The following is a 12216-nucleotide window of genomic DNA, read 5'->3' as shown; positions in this document are numbered from 1 at the left end:
ATTAACTAGTGTGAGCTAGTAGAAGGGTCAAGGACATGACCGGCGAAGACCACGGCTCCAGAGACCTCCTCCAATATGTAGAACGCGAACGGGTGGTCGGCGATGAACTCCATCGATCGACGTCACCGTTCTCGCGGACTGCTTCACACTGCAGGGTCTGTAGCGATCGCTTTCATGACCGGTCGCTTGACTCGGAGCAAACACACCGCACCCCTCTCCGTCGCCACGCTGGATCCAGCTGGCCGGTTCCGTGGCAATTCACGACGGACGCGCGCGTGTGTATGTTTGCTTGCAGGTGACGTACGGATCCAAACCAAACTAGCGCTAATTAATTAAAAGCATGCATGCACGCGCGGATCGATGGATTAAAATGTCCCGCTTCTTTTTCTCCTTCTTTTGATCTCACACGACCAACGGAACGGAGCCATCCAATCCAAAATAAAAAAAAAGAGCATCTTTTCTCGCACGCCAACAACTAATCAGCACCGCTGACGAAAATAAACAAGGTGTCGACTTGAATTACTTACCGGCTGAAAAACAGTCCTTGGTATCTCTCTTATATTGGAGTAGTTAATTTTCTGGACTGATCGACTGCTACTACTCAAACAACGACCGACTAATACGGAAAAAAGATCTGCAAACAAGAGCATCCAAAGATCGATGGGAGAAATGAACAAACAAAAGGTAACATGGAATATCTGAGATTGGTGGATTACCTACTGGATCCCTCCTCTTCACGGACGGAAACAGATCGACGATGAACTCGGCTGCCCAAGAAGATCGAGCCGACGACGGAGTGTACCCTCTCCTCTCCTCTCCTCGACTCGACGAGTAAAGAGTCAAAGTCTAAGTCACACGCGACGCACGCGTTGGCTCCACCCCTCCTCATATTTATAGACTACTAGAGCAGGCAAGTCTTTGCCGCCATTATTTTCGTTTGCATCGGCACAATCTCGCTTAAACTACTCTCGTTGAGGGATAAGTGATTGACAGGGAAATCATCTCATCTGGGACGATGGACCGTCTAGATGAAAACATCCCACGGATCGACGACATGGCATGCGGTACGGCAAAAACGCTCCGTAATTACGGGATCTGCATTATTATGGTTTAATTATGGGGTCCTAGCTAGTCAACCAGGTTAATTACGGGCCTTCTCGGCGTGTGTTTCCTTTACTTGTTTGTTTGTCTAAGCTGGACCTAGGAAGGAGACGACCTGGCTAGATCCACTCCTTCCACTATTCACGCTCCTGTTGCAGATTATGCTCGTCTCCTTCCTAGACGTGTTTGCTAAAATAAGGAGAATGGAACAGGATTTACAGTAGGGAATTTATTACATATGACATTAGGTTGGGAAGGTGATTATTGTTCCCATTGCATTGTTTGCTAGTAGTACACCGTAAGGATTGACATTTTACCGGGAAGTTGTTTTCCCAAGCTTGGATCGTGGGTTTACACATGACCATAGGGACGTGGGAAATAGAACGGGATTTGGAGCAGGGAATTTATTACTCCCCCGTCCATAAAAAGACGCCTCAATTTTGTCAAAAATATGCACGTGTTCAAGTGTGTGCATATATGTAAATTTAAATAAGATGTAGACATTGTTTTGTAGACGGAGGGAGTACGAGACTATGTTGGGAAGATGATTATTGTTCCGATTCGCTTGTTTGGTAAACCATAAGAATTACGAGGGAAATTTTGACGGGAAGTTGTTTTACAAGCCCTTGGATTGTGGGTTTACAAATGGGCATATGGGCGTGGGCGACAACCAGATCGTTTTTTTACGAATTTTCAACGCCAATTCCCACTACCACCAGCACTATGCAAGGGTGCCTGGGACAAACAAAAAGCTTGGGAATTTGATATGTTAACTCCCTTTCCCCATCCCTCCTGAAATCATTCCCTGCCACTATTCAGATTTTTTGTACACTTCATAATCCAATAGTTATCTACTGGGATCAGCAAAACACATTCCATCAATCAATGAATCTTATACAGGAGCAAATAGCAAGTAATAACCTAGCTGCTGGCTCAAACGTGCATGATCGATCAACTCACATCTAGCTACTGGCTCGAACGTGCACATCTGCTACTCCTACATCAATATCTTGATCGTTCCTGCTTTGCTTCAGTTTTTCCTGGTCAAACACTCTTCAGTTTCAGAAAATTTCGGCATGCAATCTGCTATTTTCTAGACCAGATCACACAACAAAAATATCAAGACCAAATCTGACATTTCAAACATAGGATTTAGCTCAGATCACAGAGGAAACAATAGCTACAACACTATTGCATTAATTTAAAGGATTACAATAATTCCTAGTGCGCCATTGCAATGGTACCTATCATCAATCTTGGAAGCATTTTGAAACAACACAAAAAGCCAGGACAGAAACTCCTTGTCGTCGTCATGAGTAGCAACTCTCCTTGCAGATCCAGAGAGCGTGAGGGTGGGGGGAGGCCACAATGGCAGCAGTAAACACATGTTCCTTCCGCCTCATCTCAAGCCACGTGCACTGTTCCTCCTTGAAGATTGTCACATACCAGAAGATGAATGTAACGCGGCTGGAGTTCTTTGAAGAAGAGGACCTGCTCCACCAAGCGGAGCAGACTTATGATAGCGGTAAACCAGAAAAAGATTCAATTCTCTTCTCTTGTCCATTTTAACAGATCACTAAATCAACAACAAAATTTAATTCCAAAACATAAAACATAAGAGGCCATGAAAAGGGAGAGAACACCGTTGCAGAGTGTTTGGCAGCTAAGTTCTACCGAAACCAGCCATAGAAATTCTTTAATATGCATTCTTGCCACATCATCTACGGTTTGATCCGCAGAACTCGAAACAACCACAACAGATGTATCAAACATATTTACAAGTGGTAATGTTCAGATGTTTGTAGTCAAGTGGCTAACATTCTGTGTACTATCATGCATGTGTTCATGAAAAACAAGTGCAAATGTATCTTCAGTTCTTGGTGCAAAACTTAATTGATGGTGCCATGACAAGCATGGACATATGTCGAGGTATTTTAAAAGCACAACACTAATTCCTTTGAAATGGAGACGAACATAGTGCATAAAGACAATTATCATATAGAGCAATAAACTCAGTAGTTCACCTTTAACTAGACACATCAAAGAAAACAAATACTTAATCATCCTTCCCAGGATGGTACTTCTGGGAAAGAAGAGGGTACTGCAAGATGATAAGGAAAATTAAGAAACAAATGGAGAACCAGTAAAGATCAACCTCCGGTGGAAGGAGGATATATGTTGAGATAAAGTAGCTTGTCAATGCTCTTTCTTTTATTGAGAACCACTTTGTTGACGAGTAACTGTAATTAGGGATATACAATTGCAAGCGAAGCTACAAACATCTTGCTTCTTATCATCAAAAATTATGAGTGGCCGACTAGATTGGGAAGCAAATTACCTTGTGGTGGAAGAATGGCATCTCCCTGACCTCAATGATAACAACGCAAGTAAGTCGAGTACTGCAAAAAAATGGAACGTTGTAACATGGACATTCCACTGCCTAGATTCACATTAATATATGATGCACTGAGGGGAAAGGAGTCATCAACCTCCAAGCAATAGCCCAATAGTGATCTTTCTAATCAATATCAAATTGTTGGATGGCTGGTAGTACCAATGTTTGTCCGTAAGGGTTCATTGCAAGGCACTTCCTTGTGCCAAATGTAGAAAGGAGTTAATGCATAAAGCACACGTGGGTCCCTACTTTATTAATTGGTACACAACAAGCAATGGCAACAACATTAAGTTGAGAAAGTTCACCCTGGTTCACATACTAGGTTGCCCGGATACGGCGATACAGATATGGATACGGATACCAGAAGCCGCATGATTGCTCCTCCTTTAATGTTGTCACATACCAGAAGGCAGAAGGCACCTGACGATGAATGTACGCAGCTAGACTTCTTTGAAGAAGAGGACCTGCACCACCAACAGGTGCAGACTTATGATTTAGGAGATGATTATGATAGCGATTAACCAAAAAAGATGTCATTCTCTTCTCTTGCCCATTTTAATAGATCACTGAATCAACAACAAGATTTAATTTCAAAACAAAATAACATACGAGGCAATCAAAAGGGAGAGAACACCCTTGCACAGATCAGGCTACTAAGTTCTACCAAAGCCAGCCATACAAATTCTTTAATATGCAATTATCGCCAGATATCTTGATCCGCAGAACTCCAAACAACCACAACAAATGTATCAAACATATTTACAAGTGCTAACGTTTAGATGTTTGTATTCAAAGTGGCTAATATGCTATGTACTAGCATGCATGTTTTCATGAAAACAAGTGCAAATGTATCTTCATTTCTTGGTGCAAGAACTTAACTGATGGTGACATGACAAGCATGGACACATGTCATTTTGGGAGAGGTATTATAAAAGCACAAAACTAATTCCTTTGAAATGGAGACGAAGATAGTGCATAGCAACAATTTTCGGATAGAGCAATATACTCAGGAGTTCACCTTTAAGTAGACAAATGGCACATTAAAGAACACAAATACTTAATCAACCTTCTAGGATGGTACTCTTGGAAAGCAGAGGGAACAGCGAGGTGATAAGGAATATTAAGAACAAATGGAGAACAGAAGGATGATATTGAGAGAAAGTAGCTTGTCAATGCTCTTTCTTTTCTTGATGTGTAACTGTAAGTAGGGATATACAAGTGCAAAGCGAAGCTACAAACATCTTCCAACGTTCCGGAATTCTCCTTTTTGGCACCCGGATGAACATAGGCTTCTTATCATCACAAATTAAGAGTGGCCTACTAGATTGGGAAGCAAATTACCTTGGTGGAAGAAAGACATCGCCCAGACCTCAACTATAAACAACGCGAGGAAGTCCAGTACTGCAAAAAATGAAACTTTGTAACATGGATATTCCACTGCCTAGATTCACATTAATATATGATGACCCCAGACTGAAACTAATCTACTACACTCATCCAACCAAACATTGTCACGTGCATCTGGAAACACGGGTGGAAGAGAAATGCAAGGCCAGAACCAACAAAGATCAACCAGAAAGAACTAGCAGGAGTTACATATCAGCAACATCGTCATAGTTAACTACAATGGACTATCCCATTACCATCCTAATTAACTACATACTCTGTAGCAGCCAGAATGGACACTAAATGAGAGCAAAAGGGCCATCAGAATGCTAGGAGATGCAAAAAAGAAAGGCAACAAACAAGTTTATGAAAGGAGACCACCTCTCTAGACTTGGCCATGCATGTTGTTCACCATCTCAATTCACAAAGAACGAGATGTGTATATGGATCGTGACTCAGGAAGCCATTAATTACAGAAACAAATTGTCTTACCTGAGGTGGATGATGGGACATCATGTCAATGTGTTGCCACTGTGACGAGTTTGCAATAGGGAGGGGAAGGAGTCACTGACCCCGTAGCCATAGCCCAGCAGTGATCTTTCTAATCAACGTGGCTGGCTGGTAGAACCATAGTTTATCTGTAAGGGTTGCAGGGCACTTCCTTATGCCAACCGTAGAGAGTGGCTCATGATGAGAACACTAGCTGCAAACATCAAATGAGAGGAGTTAATGCCTAAACCACAAGTGTGTCCGTACTTTATTAATGGGTGCACAACAAGCAATAGCAACAACATTAAAAGTTAAGAAAGTTCACCCTGGTTCACATATGTACGTATGCATGAAAAAACACTAGCTACTCAAAGTACATAAGTAGGTACATACATCATGAGATGATGAGCACTACCTAGTTCAATTTGGGTAGATGCCGAGGTGAAGATGAAATAAATTAGTGCCATCTATGTCTAGCTCAGTATATGGAAAACAGGGTCTTCACTCTATACAGATGCTCTAGGCTAAAAAAATGAACATTTCACTAAAAAACGAATTCACCCATCAACAACAATTTCCATATTTTTTTCTCACTAAGAATCGCACCTGCAATTACCACAAATAAATCCTGGAAACAAAAACACTATCTTGGCCCAGGAAAGATTTAATGAACTATGTAACAAGGTGCAGTGACATATCAACATAACACTAGTTTTATTTAAAAGAAACAATATGAACAATGGAAAATAAAAGGCTCGGACATCCAAGGAAGGAATTAGCAGCATTAGTACTCAAGCCTGGCAAGGCGAATGTTTTGAGAAACAAGCTTTAAATCTATCATCATCACCATCTTTCCCCAGCAGCAAATCAACTTTAACTAAATTAGCTATGCGTGAACAAGAGGAAATTTAATCGGTAATCGGCTCTATGGATCATGTGTAGTTCCAGGTTCCTATAAATATGAGAAAACTAATATCTATGCCCAATAATAAAACCTATGGAAATCAGGCCAAAGTTATAGATAATTCCTCAAAGAAAACCCATAGGACTATCAGGCCAAAGTTAGAATAATGTACAGATTACCAACAAAAGCAAGCAAATTCATAGATAATTCCTCAAAGAAAGATGTAAAGTGGCACACACCAAATTAAACAAATGAACTGATACTGCAACACAGACAAAGCCACAAGGTTGTGGTCAAAGGAAGAACATTTGCAGGTGACATAAGCAACTTTATGGCTAATAAAAAGAACACATTTAAGAAATCACAGTAGATTACGTAAAACAGTGTCTCACACTAACCTCACAAAGCCGCATACACTATCTTAACATCCAAATCTGACAATAATTTTCAACAGGCAGTTATGAAGCTATTAATGGGCTCAATTCTGCTATATATAACTCTATGGTATAAAAAAACCATCAATCAAATGACAAGCAGAATCCTAAACCCATAGATAGCATAAAACCAAAAATTTGTCAACAGACCAACACATGTATACAATGGGCACAATGTAGACACATTTAGAATCATCGGAAAATAAATGACTTCTCATTCCCAAGATAAGAACACTGTCAAAAGGTGTCCTAAGATTGTTTCAAGGTTTCATTGCTTGATACCGGCAAAAAACCATGAAATCAAATTAATGAAAATGATGTGTGCAGATGCAAAGATGGGTAAACATCCTACATGGATGCAAACACATAAGAAAACGAAAAAAGGGCAAGATAAGGCACAACTACAGTAAGCCAGATAGCAAAAGGATCCATATTTACTCAATGGCCTCAATAAGTTATTTGGTTTGATTCTGACAAAGATGTCCTCGATGCTTCTATAAGAGGGGGCTTGTTTCTGGATCTAACAACGTTAGTTCTCAATCCTGGCTGAGTGAAAGCTCATAGGTTGCAACTGCAAATGTTTTGAGAAAGGAGCCATAATTTTATCACCACTGGGCATGCATTACCATCCACTGAAGTAAATAAAGCCAAATAGAAAAAGAGACAAATATATATGTCTAGAATTGCATCAGACATCCAAGGAATGATCTAGTTTCCTTAGCTCTCAGGCTGGGCAGCGCAGAAGCTCTTACGCGGCAACTGCAATGTTTTGAGAAACAAGCCTTGATTTCATCATTATTTACAATGCAAGAGCCAAACTATGGACCATGTGTGGTTCTAGGTTCCAGGTTCATATCAACATGTGAAAACTAAATCTAGGCCCAATCATAGAACCTATGGCAATGCTTGTAGCTACCAGAGAAGGACTATGAGGCCAAAGTTAGAATAATGTACATAGTACCAATAAAAAAGAAGCAAAGTCATAGAGAATTCCCCAACAAAAGATGCAAAGTGATGAAACGATACTGCAACACAGACAAAGCCACAAGGTTGTGGTCAAAGGGAGAACATTTGCAGGTGACAGAAGCAACTTTATGGCTAATAAAAAGAACACATTTAACAAATAGCAGTAGATTATGTAAAATGGCCGATGTCTCACACTAACCTCGGAAAAGCCGCATAAATTATCTTCACATAAAAATCTGATCTTAATTCCAACATGCAGCTATTAATGGGCTCAACTCTGTTTTATATAACTCTATGGTGCAAAAGGATCCATAGTTATTCAGTGGTCGCAATAAGTTATTTGGTTCGATTGTGCCAGCAATGTCCTCAATGCTTCTATAAGAGGGGGCCTGTTTATTTTGAACGCAGTAGCCTATGACAGCTTTACAGTTAAACAAGTTGTTTGTTCATAAGTCAAAACCTAAAATCCAGTGACAGCTGGATAGAGTGTAGAATCAGCAACACTACTTACCCAAGCTCAGGTCGTCCCAGCAGATAGGTCAATGAAAAACACGAGTAAAGTCTCAATCTACGCAGTGAACCTTGCGTCTAGCTTAAAATTAACGTTAGAGATTGTGGAGTCGTGTAGGTGACTACCTTGTTCTAGCAATCCTTGTACTTCCGAATTTTGTACCTAAATAATTGATTGTTAGCAACCACGGTCTTGGTATTTTGACTACAAATTAGTCAAAGTTTAAAGTGTAAACTGCTCCTACATAACACCAATTTAAAATGAAGATTGTATTTAGCATATTTACATATTGCTAATGTACACAGACATGTGCAAAAAGGTTAATAAGTGGAAAGAAATTGGTTCAGTTAACTAGAGAATGTAGCTTCTTTAATTCACGAGTGTGCTTGCTTTACATACTAGCTGCTATGCATCCTATCATTGCAAAGTATGCTGGCATATATTTCTAAACAACAATCATTCAAACGATCCGTACTAGAAAAAAAGGAACCGGCAATCATTTAAATGATCCAAATATTACAAGAACATCAGTACTACAAAAATAAAAATAAGTGTCCAGGCTATCAGAAAATAGAAAAGGGTTCCAGTGGCATTCAGGACACATGAACAATTCAACGTGCATGTGAATAGCAAAGGCATTAGTACATTAAGTAATCTCAACTCTTGAGGTAAAAGCTACAATAACAGCAGGAAAATGTTTTCTTCATGGTACCTCTTTGTACAGCAATTCATTCGACCACTCCTAAATTAAGTATCGTAGAAGTTGTGGTCAGCTATCTCAGTTTACTCAGGGTATTATGTGTCATATACACCAGTGCGTGTAATTATGCATTTGTTAAATAGATCCGTTCGTGTGCTGCAAACACAAGAAACAAGAACATGTGTGCGGCCAACCCAAGGAAACTAAATATATCAGCTACAAGGATTACATAATTTTCAGAGTAGGTATCAAGGTGGTAAACAAACTAATTAATTATCAAACTTGCACTGACCATAGAAGGCTAGAGCCATATAATTGCAAAGCAGTATCCCTAAAACCTTGACGAACAACAAAACAAAAAAGAAAGAACCAAACATCATCTCCATCCAGTAGCAATTCGTTAGCGTGTGCCTAAATTCAGTACCTTCAGATGACAATGTCGACGAGTTCCTGTACGGCGGCAGCGATGAGGTAGCCGCGGTGGCCCTTGCGGGCGAGCAGCTCGCCCACCGTCTTGCACGAAATGGGCGCGTCCCACCCAGCCATCGGACCCATTCGCCTCCACGGCATTCTTGCCCTCGGGCGCCGCCACGGAGACGCCGGCCATAGGAAATCAGCTTAGGCCGGTGAGCAGCTGCTGCCCAGCCCAAGTGAAGAGCACCGAACACTGACTTCCCCAATTCCGAGGAGGCACTCCTCGCAGCGTGCCGTGGAAATAAGGCCCTGCCTCCACGGCCTACTTGTTGTCGGGCGCCTCCACGAAGATGCCGGACATAGGAAATCAGCATCGGCGGCGAAGGACGGTGAGCAGCAGCTGCCCAGGTGAAGAGCACCGAACACCGGTATCCCCAATTCCGAGGAGGCCCTACTAGTAGCGTGCCGCGGAAAGAAGGCCCTCCGTGGCTCCCGTCGCCGCCGCCGGCCGCGACTTCATGGCTCCTGGGCGGCGGTCGATCAGATGCGGGGACGAGGGCAGGGGAGGAACTGGGGGCGGATGGGAGGAGGTTACGGCGGAGCGGAGGACGTGGCGGGGTTGCGGGAGACAAGGTGGCGGCTGAAGGTACGCCGGCGAGGTGAGGACCGGCGGCTGAGGGGGTTGTCGTGGTTGACTGTTGAGTGGACTTCTGCTCTCTCGGGGCAATCGGCTGACCTTTGGGTTTACAGCTAAAAATAAATAAAGATCGCGAGTTAGAACCATAGGACTAAATTCTTTGCGTCGGCGTTATTTTTCTCAACGGCGAGACAAAGTTCAGAGAAATTCGGTAAAATTGAATAGAACTAGTGCATGACATGACTTTATACATATGTTTTTCTAAACTTTTTTTGCGTCGGCGTCGTTTTCTCAACGCTGAGACAAAGTTCCGAGAAATTCAGTAAAATTGAATATAACTAATGCATGACATGGCTTTATACATATGTTTTTTTTTTACTTTTTGGGTGTCGGCGTTGTTTTCTCAACGATGAGACAAAGTTTCAAACATAAAAATTCAGCTAGGTGTTGTACAGCTCGCATAGGTTGCCAGTGTTAAAATTGAACAGAACAAGTGCATGACATGGCTTTTTTGGCGAAAACGCATAAGTTTTACCTTTCGATTCATCGATACAGAAGGAGTTTACATTACAAGCCTAAGACAAGGCCACGACACCCACAAACACCCAACACTTAAAACCAGAGTACAACAAAAGGCCGAAATCCGTCGAGTGCCCCTCTAAGACGCTACAGTGTGAGCTCATCCGCCAAACAACCCATGCCGATGAAAGTCACGGTGCTTGTGCATCATCGAAATTACCAAGAAACTACTAGCTGCAACCAAGACGCGTACCACTCGGATCCCGCAAGCCCACCACGGCTTAGTTGGGAGCATTGCTGCTCCGGCCTCAGCCAAAATCCAAGGACGCCGTCGGCGCAGCGGCTACCTCCCAACAACCTCAACGGAGGCTTGCTCGCGCTGTCCGAGGAAGATCATCGTCGCGCAAGCCACCGCGATACCCCTCAAGAGGCCGACACAGAGATCCCCGGGAAGACGACTCCCATGTGGCCAACACAGAGATCCCCGGGAAGAACCACTGCCCGAACTCAAGTTCCCAGCGACGCATCCAAGAAGGGTACGGCGTCAAAGACGCCGTCGTCGCCCGATTTGGTATGCCAAATCTGAGGTTTTCACCCAGGCGAGGGAGGTGCCGAAACTCCGTGATGACGCCACACACGAAACGGCGCCCTCAGGCGTCGTCGCCACCGGCCCTGAAAGGCAGGGCTTTTGCCTGGAGCAATGTACCTCACTATGGCAAGCACTGTCCGCCCTTCGCCTAGAGCTCGCGCGTTGACCTTTCCACTCAAAGCACTAGCCTTGCTAGGGCAACCCGCCGGCAGCACGTCCAACGCGCCAGATCGGGGGCAGCCATGCCCACAAAGGGGGCAAGCCGCCTGAGAGGGGCACCACCAAGGCGCAAGCGGCACAAGTGCCACCATGGGAGAGGGCTCGCTGGCAGGGCCGCGCGCATCCACTTTGGAGAAGCATCGCCGGCCACCCAGCACCACCCACCTCGCCGCCGGCACCGCACGGACGCCCCGAGCCGCCACTCCAAGATGGCGTTGGGCTCAGCTCAACCCAGCCAGAGCAGCAGCACCCCTGCGCTCAGAGTCGAGGAGAACGGGCAAGGAGGAGGTGGGTGGCCGCACCAAGGCGCAGGTGGTCAGAACGGCTGGGGCCCGCCCACCCTAGATCGAGCCTAAAGGGCCCACATTTGGGCCGGCAGGACCCGCACCGCCACGGTGCCAACTCCAGCCGCCCAGCACCGTCCGCTATCCCAGTGTCGTCGCCATCTTCCCCAGTGTCGTCGCCATCTTCCCCAGTGTCATCGCCATCTTCCTAAGCGTTGTTGTTGTCACTGGATAGCTCCCGCCGCTCCCGATAGACAGCCATGAGGTGGAGCACCGCGTGGGATTTGCCCGGCGGATCCCGCCGCCGGTGACGGTGGAGGGGCAGAGGGGGCTCGGGCTGAAGGGGAGGGGTTAGGGGTTCGCCCCTGACTCGCCCGCGGGGACGAGCCAGATGGACGAGTGACTCAGTTGGAGAGCAGCAACACCCATGCGCGGGGACGAGTGCATGACATGACTTTGTACATATGTTTTTTGAACTTTTTTGCATCGGCGCTGTTTTTCTAAACGCTGAGACAAAGTTCAGAGATAAAAACTCAGCTAGTTGTTGTACATCTCGCGGAGGTTACAGGTGTTAAAACTGAACATAACTAGTGCATGGCATGACTTTATACATATGTTTACTGAACTTTTTTTTTTGCATTGGCGTTGTTTTTCTCATCGCCGACAGA

The 12216-nt window shown here is 44.2% G+C and overlaps 2 non-coding genes across 2 annotated transcripts; both read right to left on the bottom strand.

Annotated features, from left to right (window-relative positions):
* Positions 1 to 6897: 6897 nt before the first annotated feature.
* Positions 6898 to 6992, bottom strand: LOC124668831. Its single transcript, XR_006991909.1, has one exon. It is a non-coding gene; the product is annotated as a small nucleolar RNA snoR31/Z110/Z27 (small nucleolar RNA).
* Positions 6993 to 7393: 401 nt separating this feature from the next.
* Positions 7394 to 7513, bottom strand: LOC124668714. Its single transcript, XR_006991810.1, has one exon. It is a non-coding gene; the product is annotated as a small nucleolar RNA SNORD14 (small nucleolar RNA).
* Between the last annotated feature and the right edge of the window lie 4703 nt (positions 7514 to 12216).

Source organism: Lolium rigidum, chromosome 6 (assembly GCF_022539505.1).
Source record: "Lolium rigidum isolate FL_2022 chromosome 6, APGP_CSIRO_Lrig_0.1, whole genome shotgun sequence".
Taxonomy (NCBI): domain Eukaryota; kingdom Viridiplantae; phylum Streptophyta; class Magnoliopsida; order Poales; family Poaceae; genus Lolium; species Lolium rigidum.
This window is presented reverse-complemented; position numbering and strand designations above follow the sequence as displayed.